The sequence below is a fragment of the Myotis daubentonii genome, chromosome 11 (assembly GCF_963259705.1).
Source record: "Myotis daubentonii chromosome 11, mMyoDau2.1, whole genome shotgun sequence".
Lineage (NCBI taxonomy): Eukaryota > Metazoa > Chordata > Mammalia > Chiroptera > Vespertilionidae > Myotis > Myotis daubentonii.
The window spans coordinates 36,545,667-36,557,920 of record NC_081850.1 but is presented as its reverse complement, the minus strand read 5'-3'; the positions used below and the strand labels follow the sequence as shown (position 1 = coordinate 36,557,920).

At 42.8% G+C, this 12,254-nt stretch overlaps 1 protein-coding gene across 2 annotated transcripts in view; it reads left to right on the top strand.

The window, feature by feature from the left end:
• The window catches only part of DMRT1 (doublesex and mab-3 related transcription factor 1), a 95,007-nt gene that overhangs the window by 82,361 nt on the left and 392 nt on the right, over positions 1-12,254 (top strand). The gene's annotated exons all lie outside the window — the stretch shown is intronic.

Genomic DNA, 12,254 nt, shown 5'->3' with positions numbered 1-12,254 from the left:
TGTTTATACAATAGATTAGAGGCCTGGTGCACAAAATTCGTGCACAGGGCGGGGTGGGTGTCCCTCAGCTCAGCCTGTGCCCTCTCGTAATCTGGGACCCCTCAGGTAGGGTCCCTAGGCCTGGCCAGCAATCAAGGTCTATAGGGGCTTTCCTTTTCTAGCTGCTGGCAGCTGGCCCCGCCCCCGCCACTGCCACTGCTTGTCATCTGTGCGGTGCTGCCCCCCCTCCCCCACCACCGATCACCTCCCTCTGCGGGCGACAGTTGTGGGGAGTGAAGGAAGAGGACATGGTCAGGTGTCCAGTGCTCCAGAGGGAAGGAGGAAATGTTAGAACAGGCCATTGACTTTGGTGATCAGCAGGTTATGGGTGACCTTGAGAAAACTCCTGGAATAAGACAGCCACCAGCATAATCTACTGAGTGGGCAGTGAGGCTGACTCTTCATTTAAATTTGGTAGTAATAAAATAGAGACAGAATAATAGGTCAGGGTTGTTGAAGACTGGGAAGAAATAGAGGAAGGGATCATAGAAAAGGATCAAAAACTAAATCCCATATCTCACACCCATTAGGATGGCTATTATTTAAAAACAACAACAGAAAAGTGTTGTTGAAGCTGTGGAGAAGTTGGAGTCCTTGTGCATTGCTGGTAGGAATGTAAAATGGTGTTGCTGAATTAGAAAACTGTCTGGTTTCCTCAAAAACTTAAAAATAAAATTATTATATAATTCAGAAATTCCACTTCTGGGTTTATACCCCTTCCCCCAAAAAAAATTGAAAGCAGGAACTCAAATAGTTATTTGAATACCATTGTTCATACCTTCAGTGTTAACAATAGCCAAAGGGTGGACATGAACCATATGTTCATTGATAAATGAGTGGGAAAGCAGAAAACTGCTTTCCCATAAAAAGGAAAGAAATTCTGCCAGAGCTACAACCTGGATGAACCTTGGAGACAGTATGTTAAGTGTAATAAGTCAGTCATAACATGACCAATACTCTGTGATTCTATTTATATGAGGTACCTAGAGCAGTTAAATTCACTAAGAAAGTAGAAGGATAGTTACCAGGGACTGGGGGAGGAGGAAATGTGGAATTATTGTTTAATAGGTATAGAGCTTCACTTTGGGAAGAGGGAAAAGTTCTAGAGATGACAGGAGGTGGTGCTTGTACAACATTGTGAATGTACTTAATACCCCTGAACTTTACATTTAAAATGGTTATAGTGGTACATTTTATGTTACGTATATTTTACCACAATTTAAAAAAACACAGAAAACTAAATTCTGAAAGGAAACCACTTTTTTACTAGTGAGAGCAACAATTAAAAATTTGTGTCATGCTTTGGTAAATACCTGCCAATATTATTTTATTTTTTTTAATATTTTTTTATTGTTGACAGTATAGTTCCCCCTCCTCATGTTCCCCTCCACCCACCTCCGCCAAGGCCTTCACCACACTATTGTCTGTGTCCATGGGCTATGCATATCCTATATAATAAAAGCCTAATATGCTGAGTGTCCGGTTGACCAATCAGCCGTTCAACTAATCAAAGCGTAATATGCGAATGATATGCTAAGGCCACTCAACCACTCGCTATGATGTGCACTGACCACCAGGGGACAGATGCTTTAACCAGTAGGCTAGCTTGCTGCTGGGGTCCAGCCGATCAGGACTGAGTGAGACAGGCTGGACACACCCTGGAGCCCTCCCGCGGTCCCTCCCCAGCTGGCCAACCTCCCACGTCTCTCACCGGCCCAAATTGTGCACCGGTGGGGTCCCTCAGCCTAGCCTGTGCCCTCTCACAATCCTGGATCCCTCAGGAGATGTTGGAGAGCCAGTTTCGGCCCTATCCCACAGGCCAGGCTGAGGGTACACGAATTCGTGCACCAAGCCTCTAGTATGTATATAAGTTCTTTGGTTAATCTCTCCCCATCCTTCCCCCTTCCCCTCTGAGATCTGTCAGTCTCTTCCAAGCATACAGGCCTCTGGCCCTGTTTCGTTCATCGGTTTATTTTGTTCATTAGATTCCACATATAAATGAGATCATGTGATACTTGTCTTTATATGACTGGCTTATTTCACTTAGCATAATACTCTCCAGGTCCCTCCATGTTGTCACAAAGGGTAAGAGATCCTTCTTTTTTATAGCTGCATAGTATTCCGTTGTGTAAATGTGCCACAGCTTTTAGTTTCCTTCATTCCGTTCAGAGCTGAGCTCAGCTGACCAGTGCCAGCAGGCCCCACCCAGGAGCTTCCCACTCAAAGACACTGTAGGTGGTTATTCTTAGAAGCCCCTAAAGATAGGCTACAGGTAAGTGTGGCTTCAGACAGAATGCAGTTGGGGGGCGGGGGGGGGGCGGGAAAAACATTTTCTTGAAGATAAACTAAAATACTTGTCAAAACATGAGCTTGTAGCTCAGTTGGCTAGAGCACTGTCCCCATATGCCAAGGTTTCGGGTTCGATCCCTGGTCAGGGTACATATGAGAATCAACCAATAAATGCGTAAGTGGAACAAAAAATTGATGTCTGTTTCTCTCTCTCTCTCGATCAATAAAAATATATATATTTTTAAAGTATATTTTATTGATTTTTTACAGAGAGGAAGGGAGAGAGATAGAGAGTTAGAAACATCGATGAGAGAGAGACATCGATCAGCTGCCTCCTGCACATCTCCCACACTGGGGATGTGCCCGCAACCCAGGTACATGCCCTCGACCGGAATCGAACCTGGGACCTTTCAGTCCGCAGGCTGACGCTCCATCCACTGAGCCAAACCGGTTTCGGCAATAAAAATATTTTTTAAAAAACCACATGAACTCTTCTCTCCTGAATATACCAGAAACCCCTGGAGAGAGGCAGGTACAATCATATTCCTTGAATGCCTTACATCACCTGCAGATTAACCTCTTAGGGTGGACAACCTTTCTTGTGAACTAATTGGACAGACAGCATTTTAACCTCAAAAATGTTTTAAGAGATGCATTTATAATTTTTTTAGCTGTTGTGATCTTATGAAAGTGTCAAAATATTCTATTGGGAAAACATACAATTTTGCTATTATTTTCTTATGTCTGTTCACCCTTAACAAGAACTATTCCAAAAGAGTGTATTCTTGCTCCCTGTAATCTGAACTCCATTATTCATCCATATTGGCTGTGTTGCATTTAGGTGCATATAACTTATGCAACTGTAAGCAGGCATGTATTCTCCTGTCTGGAAATGCCTGAAACTTTCTATCCTGATTGATTGCATCTGGTACATGTTTTATTTAGATGTGTGCTGGTGTTTGCTTTCTTTTTCTATACCAGAGAAAAATATTAATAATTACTAGTCTTAAATTTCCTGTAATGCTAATTTGAAAGAAAGAAGAAAAAGTTGACATAGTATGATAGCCAATATGATGGAGTTTTGCATTTGCTTTTTGCAGAAGACAGAGTCTCCTGGTAGTTAAGATAACATAATTTACCTGACACAATCCTCTACCTGGTACTAGCATATCATTTCAAATATTACATGCAGATGTTATACAAGTTCTACTTGAGAAATGGTTCATGGACTTCCTCTTAGATCCATTTAATTGCAAAGTCTCAGAATATTTTTATTAAATAAAGGACTTCCTGAAAACCATATAGCTAAAGCTGCACATCTTACACGTTTTGTTAAACTGTGTGTTTTATTAAGATAGTGTGATTCCAAAGCGAAAGGCTGCTCGAAAGCTGGTGGATTAGACAGAAACGGGGCTCATTTGGGGCCTTAGGTTGGAAGGCAGTGCTCGCTGTCCTTGTGACCAGCTCTCTGGCAGTGGTGTTGACTCCAGAACTTTAGTCTTTTTTCTTAGGCTTAACAAGATGCCCATGAGGTTCAGCGTGATTCTTTCTTCTCAGTGTGAAGAAAACACTCTGCAAGGCTCCCATAACATTTTTTGTTGTTGCAAAATATCTGGACAGAGCCAACCTAGTTTCTAGGATGGCAAATGCCATACATAGCCTGCTTTATGGGTTTGATTCCTCTTATATCTGAGCAAACTGCTTTCCCAGAATCAAAGGGGAATTCTAGTCCAGAGAAGACTTGTAGAGCATCTTCTTTGCCTGGTCTGCCTTAGTTTCTGAGATGATCACATTCATATTTAAACTCTGTTTTCAAATGCAGTTGTCTGTGTGACCACCCAGGGGTGGCGCTGCACTTGGACTTGAGTCCTCGTTTACAATGCAGAGTCCCCACAGAACCTGGTTCCCCACGCTCAGTAAGAGCAGGCTGAGACCCTTGTTCCACCTCTGGTCCCAGCGTGTGTTTGATGCGGCTTTTCTCTTTGCCTTGGCGCCCAGGCTCTGTATAGAGCCTCTGAGTAGTAAATACAGATGGAATTAGATAAAACCCTTGCACTTTAAAACCCTCAAAACTGGTTTAGACTGGAGACTCTCTTTGCCATGTGTGGGTCAGCCCTGTCTTGCTGCAGCATGTCTTGTGACAATTAAATTCCATGGTCATTCTCACTCTCTTATCCATTATTAAGCACCAGCTTATGTACACTGCACTGTGCTAGACAATGCATGGTAGCTATTCTCCGTTTAATTTCAGTTTGCCAGATGTTTGTCTTTTACCTTGTAGATTTTCTATTTCTGCCATGTGGTGGTCCACCTGGCTTTTAGTCCCAGCCTGGTTCAGCCAAGTCTTGCCTCTTGGCCAGTCTCAAGAAGTGTCATGTGTAGCTGAGGTCCTATGTGTGGTGCTGTAAAAAGCACAGAATAACACTCAGGTTTCAGTTTGGAATTCATCCTAACTTTTTAAAAAAAATTCTTTATTGTTGAAAGTACTACATATGTCTCCTCTTCCCCCCATTGACCTCTCCCTGCCCTATCACACCCCCCATCCCCGCCTCACATGTCCCCACCCCCCTATTGTCTGTGTCCATTGTTCATGATCATATGCATGGACACAGGTCCTTTGGTTGATCTCTTACCCGACCCGACCGCCCCTGCCTTCCCTCTGAGGTTTGACGGTCTATCTTAACTTTGTCTCTTGTATATAAAGAAAGGGTTAAAATAAAAGTCACCTTTCCCTGAACATCAGAACTGAAACTTAAACATTCAGGGATGTTTGAGTTGTGTGTCACTTAACACCTTTTTTTTTTTCTTTCCTAACCAATGTTTTCATTAAAAATGTTATCAATTTCTTGGTCCTGTTTTAGACAGTGGAGTACAGATAGTAACTCACTCTTCTTCCCTAGAGAAGGGCCCGGGGAAGGGGACAAAAAACATGACTGACAAGTGTATAGAGCCTTCACATTTACAAACTGTTTTGCCATATATCATCTCCTTGACCCTCAAAGTCAGCTGTGTGAGATGTATGATTATTCTCCTCCTCTTACAGTGGAAGAGACAGACTCAGAGGTGTGTATGAGGTGCTAGTGTCTGATGACAGACCCTGTGGTCTTTCCACACCACCTGCTGCTGTTCAGACCTGGGCTCTGCCCAGAGAAGCAGAACCCTGCCCGGAGCAGGACCCCCTCAGCCCACCTGCTGTCATCAGTGCACTTACCTGGTGGGAAACTGCGGCTGCCGCCCCAGAGGAGAGGCCAGAGCAGGAGCAGCAGCTTTCTTTCTACTGCCCCTCAGACACTGCAGAGCAGTGAAGTGGGCGGGATCAGGGGTCGGTGAGGACAGCAGAGAGGATAGAGGCTGGGAAGTGAGGCAAGAATAGGGCCTGTTTCCGACAAGCATCCAGGGCCGAGGCGCTGCACTTGCCAGGCCGCGTGTGTGGGTGACCAGATGGTAAAGTTGTGCAGGATTGTTGGCTTCTCAGCTGCACCGGGCTTAGGGGGGGCCCCAACACATAGAACCATCTTCAGCGCTTACTCTATCCCCATATTACAGATGAGGAAAAGGAGGCAGGGAGAGGGTAAGGGGTTTGTCCAAGATCTTCAGACAGTAAGAGACAGTTGTTTCCAAAGCCCTCACACCTCATCCTAGCTCTGCACTGTTGTATTTTCCCAGAACGTCTGATACACCAGCAAGCCTCAGTCAGTCAGGAACCATGAGATTGGGATCCATGAGACTCTGACCCTTTGGAAAATTGCAGCCCATGCCCAAGTACTTCCCAGGCTCCCAACTTTTCAGACAGACTTAGGCTCAAAAACGAGATTCTTCCTGCTTCCAGATACTGCTGCTGCTTGAAGAGATAGTTTGCATGATCACTGGATAACACTTTGTATGGTGTATAAAGCATGTCCACAGACATTCTGCTGTTGGATTTTGATTTGACACCTGCCATCTTACCACCCTCCCCCCTCAAAAAGAAAAAAGGCAGAGTGTATGTAATGAAGGGAGAGGAGTTTTGCCTTCTGGGTGATACTCAGAATGAAGTAAGCATGCTTTCCTGGGCCCTGGTGTTCAGAAAGTTCTGTGTGGCCTGGAGTGAGTAGACCTTGTACTGAATACCGATTGGTTTCTGGCACCTTCAAGAGCAAGAATCACGTAACTTTAAGACATTGAGACTTAGACTGTAGACAGATGCAGCAAGGAAACTAGTGTGTACGCAGTCATCATCACACTGACCTGCTATGTTAGCCTCATTTCACAGGGGGGGAAACTGAGGGTCAGGATGCGTAAGTCCCTCACCCATAGTAGAAGGGAATTCTTCACAGAGTGCCCTGTGGTTATTTCGCCAGAGAGGTAAAAAGAGCAGAGTTAACAGTGAGGATGTACCTCAGGATGTTGTTCGCAAAGAGAAGTAAAAGCCATACTATGTTTAGGTTTTGAAATGGAGTCTGTTTTCATTAAAACACAGTGAACAAGAATCTTTGAATGTTTGATGGTGTGTATTATCAGATACTTCCTCCTGGATGACACAAGTCAGTTGAGCAAACAATAGTGAGTTAACCCCTCATATGCAACCTTGCTCACTTTGGAAAGGGTTCAGGAAGAAATAAGTCGGTGAGAACAAAGTTCCACCACTGGCAGTGAGAGCGCAGCCAGGGCCATCACCATGGCGGGCCAGAGGTGTTTGGGAGGTGAGAGCTAAGGAGGTTCATTGAGAGTGTGAGTCCCTGTCAGGGTGGGGGTGCTGTCACACGCACTGCTGCACTGCTCGTCTGTGGGTTTTCTTTGAGACCCCAGTTGGTTTTGGAGTCTCCTCCTCCCCCATGAGATAAGGAAGGAATTTGGGGCTCTGGCAGCTGCCATGCTGTAGTCCAGGAGAGTCTGTTGTGCAGGGGTCAGGATGGGGTGGAGGAGGAATGTCTGGCCCAAGATGAGTCTGCCTGGGCCCCGGGTGCAGTGGAAGACTGAATGGAGCCCCTCTGTCGTTTCCATTTTTTGTGTACTACATTATAACAAACAAAAAGGTTCTTCCCTTTGCGTTGAACTCTGTCGGGGTAAGGGAGTAGGTCTAGGTGCATCGTCCCCTAGTTTCTCCAGCAGTAGGAAAGCTGGTCTGTAGCAATGGCGGGGCCAGGCTGTGATCCAGTCCTCAGACTCTCCCATGTGCTACAGAAGGACGCTTGAGAGACTTCTGTTTATTTTGAGAATTAAGAAGTTGTTCTTAGTGAAGGGGGTCAAAAGAGTTTTTTTAAGAAAAATGTACTAGCATTATTTTGTGAATTGTGCATGCATGTTATACGAGAAATTTAGAGGGAAAGAGTTATTGTTGCTACTGCATAAGTATGTGCTTTCTAAGTTCACTTTATTTTTAAAAATGGTAATTCCCAGTGTTTACAAGGTTATGATAGTTATATCAAGGAAGAAGCACTGATAATGTACGTATTCCATTTACAGGAACTCTCTCTCATTTGCCATGGCTTGGCCACTTCTCTACACTGTATGCAAAGTGCAGAGCTGGCCCCTCCGGACATTAGTTACTAAGATAAAATCGGTGTTAGATTTTAGAACTGAAAATTAAGATATATTTTCAGGAAAGCTTACCTCACTCCTCTTTAATTACACTTATGTGGAAAAAACATTTAATTGTTTCAAAGATTATTTTTTTTACTAGATATATAGTAAATGGGGAAGAAAAAATGGGCTATTTTTTCTGAGCTTGTGGTTTCTAATTACATCAGTTACAGCTTAGCTTTCCTCTTAACTAGAATGCAGGCATGAACTGGAAAAGAATGAGCTAATCCATGATAGATCAGGTTGAATAAAGATCTCCATTCATATCTTTAGCTTTTATCCCTTGTTCTGAGTGCCAAGAATTAATGCTGTTTGAAAGTGCAAACTGAACCTGCCAAGCTTTGGACAGCTAAGATAATCCTAATTATTTTGAATGTTAGTGAGAAGGGCCACAGTTCCACTCTGGAAAAGAGTTCTGTTGTGAAACATTAAATATCTGCTAAGTGGTATTGATTGGACATGATTTTATTTCCAAACACTATGGTTATCATGAAGCAGAAGAATTTGTTGTTTGAGAAATATTCATCAGCTTTTCATCAGACTCTTGGGCCTGTAAACTAGGAAACTAAAGAGGCCAGCATTTTTTTTTCCCCCCCGTCTGCATCTAAGTGAAGGGTTGCTAGCAATTGAAAAATGCCACTTGTATTTTTATTTTTAAATGGTTTCTTAGTGAGAGTTTAATAGTATATAGAAGGAGAATTTTTTTTTTCTCAAGCATGAGTATCCGGTTTTCTCACATCACTGGAAGAGAATTATTCGTTCCAGTCCATTGACTTCCAACAGATCATTCAAGTTAAAAGTCAGGGGTCTTTGCAATGTCAAAAGATTTAGCAGCTAGAGTGGTTTTTGTTTTGTTTTTCAGAGGGGTGGGGTTTTGGGCAGTACATATTACTTTCCAAAAAGAATACTGATGGTTTAGATGGTATCACTGAAATCATCTTAAGGTTCTCCTCCCCCACCCCCCCACCCCCAGCATTCTTGGTAAGAGTGGTTATGTGTAAGTTTTTGTTTGTTTTTAAAATAATAATAAATACCCTTTAGCTTCTGTAGACAAATAGGCTACTTGAGAGAAAACAGATACTGGGCTTGCTGGTTCAAACAGGGGTCACCCTCAGAGGCTTACCACTTTCATTGTAATGTGAAAAGATCAGATGGACAGGTTTCCCTTTTTCTTCCTGTTCAGTCTCTACTTCGGTCTCCAGAAGTCATTCCTTCCCTTTCTGTAAATACTGGGAGCCTGTTGATGATTACAGGGTGGCGTAATCCTGAATTGTTGATTGCCTGTGAATGCTTCCTGACCCCCAACCCAAGGGCAGCTACCCTCAGCGCCACCCCCCACCCCCCACCCCAGCACCACAGCAAAGCACAACGTCTTTACTGATGCAAATAGTGGTGTGCTGAGCATCTATGGGCCAATTATTCTTTCTTTCTTAGGGCTTATTCCCCAAAGTGGAATTACCAGGTCAGAGGGTATGAACGCTTTTATGGTTCTTATTACATGTCACTAGATTGCTGTCCAGAAAGATTGAAGCAATTTCTAGTGGTACCAACAACAGCCCTTTCCTAAACAGTCCCACTGACGCTAGACATTACCATTTAAAAAATAATAATTAAGAGAAACCTTTAGAGCTGAAATGAGCCTTGTTCCGGGCTCATTAGAATCAACTTAAAAAGAAAAAGGGATAATTTTGACTTTTAAATTTTTAATTGGCATAAAATTATTTACAATGATCAATTATTTATCTTCCACCAACACAGTTTAATGAAGCTGCATTCAAATGGAGAGAGTATCTTTAAGGATGGTAATAAAATAGATTTTGGACTTTAGTTACTAAGATAAACAGTTACAAAATCTTTAATGCACTTGGATCTACTTTTATGAGGTGTTACCAAAATGAGTTGAACAGATACTATCCCTAATTTCAACAGCCCATTATTCAAAGACAATGCTACGCCTTGAACAGAGTAAAATAACATGGATTTAAATTTTGAGTGGAGAAATGCTTTTAAAAATAGTTGTGTTTCAAGACAGGTTGAGTTCGTTCATTTGCATCTTCTCCATAGGTAGTGCAGTCATGCATTAAGTTTGCTTAGAGCCTCCCTAGTCTATGCAGGTGACAACACTCTGCATATTTTTGTAGCCCCCAAGTCATAGAAATACTTTCCAAGAAAATATCCACAAGGCAAGTGAGAGCAAAAGGGGGTCTAGGCCCAAATTTCTTTCCTTTGCAGAATTCCTACCCCACCTCTCTTTTGCAGGCCCAAATCCCCTAAATGGGGAGTGGGAGGTGTGTGACTGGGGTGAGGGGTAGGAATTCTAGGCCAGCCGCTAACGGAAGGCAAAGGCAGGCCTGGGGCTCTACTTATCTATTCCTTATAACCGCTGCATTAGTCTGGTAAGGGTCAGTTGTTTGCCTCTTTACACTCACACCGAGATTAGGAAGGTTCAGTTGCCAGTGATTAAAGGGCACACAAGAGTGGGATGGTGCCGGGACGAGAGCAAGCCAGAGGGCCAGGCTGTCTGTCCAGTGCCACACTGCCCTTGGCAGCTTCCGCAGGGTCCCTTACGTAAAATGGAGAGGATACCTCCATAAAGTGTGTGGCATACAGGAAGCAGTCAGGAAATGCTCATCCCCTTCCCACTGCTTCTATAGAGAACTGCTGTCCCTGGTTTGAAGTGGGGATGAAAGGTTGACAGATTAACGTATGGACTCTGGCTGGCTCTTAATGCTCTAGATCTCTGTATAGTAAATAACAAGATGTCATAGCAAAGTCTCCCACCTTTGGAAAACATTTGTGTATATACAGTATCCTTGTGCATGTAACACAATTCATAACTCGCCGTAAATTTGCAGGGAATTGTAAATCCATATAACAATTCAAATTTAGTAAGAAGCCTTTAGTGCAATGAAATGAAGGCCTCAGAATTCATAGTTCCCAGGTTTTTTGGTTGTTACTTAATATTTATATATGCACCCTTATTGGCATTTTTAAGTACTACCATTTAATGGCTCCTTTATAAAAAAGAGCTTACAAACTATTACTCTTGCATTTCATTGAAGTTACTAAACAAGTACTGTGAATATGAAAATGACTTTTCAGGAACTCACCTAAATTATTTTTCGAAGTTACTCAATTATTAAGTTTTCAGATCATGTCTTTCTTTACTGGATATTAAGGTAGCTATACAAAACTATCCGTCCGTCTGTCTGTCCAAATGTCACATTAGAAGAAAGGGGCTCTCTGAAATGATTTGGTCCAGTGGAGTGGCTAAAGGTCTGCTTCTTAAATCCCAGCCCTATTCTTTTATCTATGTGTGGTTTCACTAGCTGCAGCAAACTTTCCCAAACTCGTAACAAGCGTAAATGGTGTTCTCTTATAAAAGGGTCTCTTCAGCGTGGTAATATACCTTATTAAATTCCAAACATAGTAAGTACTGATGGCAAACACATCAGGACCCAGTACAGCTCCTATGATTTAGTTCTCTACAAATGACTTCAACCCTCGGCTCCCAATGCATGGTGCTAATTACATCATAGATTTCCCTATTGATGAACACAAGCTGAATTAACACAGGAGCACTAATGTACCCTTTCACCATTATTGTTGTACAAGAAGCCGTGGCAGATGCTGGCAGTTAGTTACACAAACATTAGTATTAACGATTGGCCATTTGGAATTGGTGACAAACTACTGCCCAGCAGAATCCTGAGGCTGAAACCAATCAGGAAGTTAATGAGGAGAGAAATTACCACTGCAGCTTCCCCTTAATTACATTCACACCAGGCAGGAAGGGAGTTCGAGGGGTGGGTCTGAACTCGGTTAAGGTTAAGAAGGTCAGAGACCCTTTTGCTTAAATTTTGTATCTGTTGTGGCTTGTAAGGTCGCAAAAATTGTTCGGCCCTTTATTACTTTAACATCCTTCGTATTTAATGTCTGTTTTTAGAGGAGTTCTGTGTTCACAGGTTTGCTTTAAAAATCTGTACCTGGGTTCTATTTTAGTGTGGTATAATTCAATTTCTTACACGTTTTGTGGTTTTAAAAAGTTTCCCTCCCATTTACTGCTTTTTACTTTTAAAAACAGTATGTATGCTGAGGCCCCCCCCCCCCCAGGTGTTTGTCCCCATATCTCCACAGGAAAGTTGATACGCTATCACCTTCACATGCTATATATTGAAAACTAGGGTTACCTGTCAAATGGTGGAAATCCATGGGTGGAGTCTTGCTTGGGGTAATTTGTCAGATGGATCATTTGACAAGACAGGTTCTATTAGCATCCTTTACATAAAGGAGGGGCTCGGTGAAGGGTGGAAATAGTTTCCCCCAAGAGAGGGGAACAGACTGTCTTTTTGTTGTTTTTAATG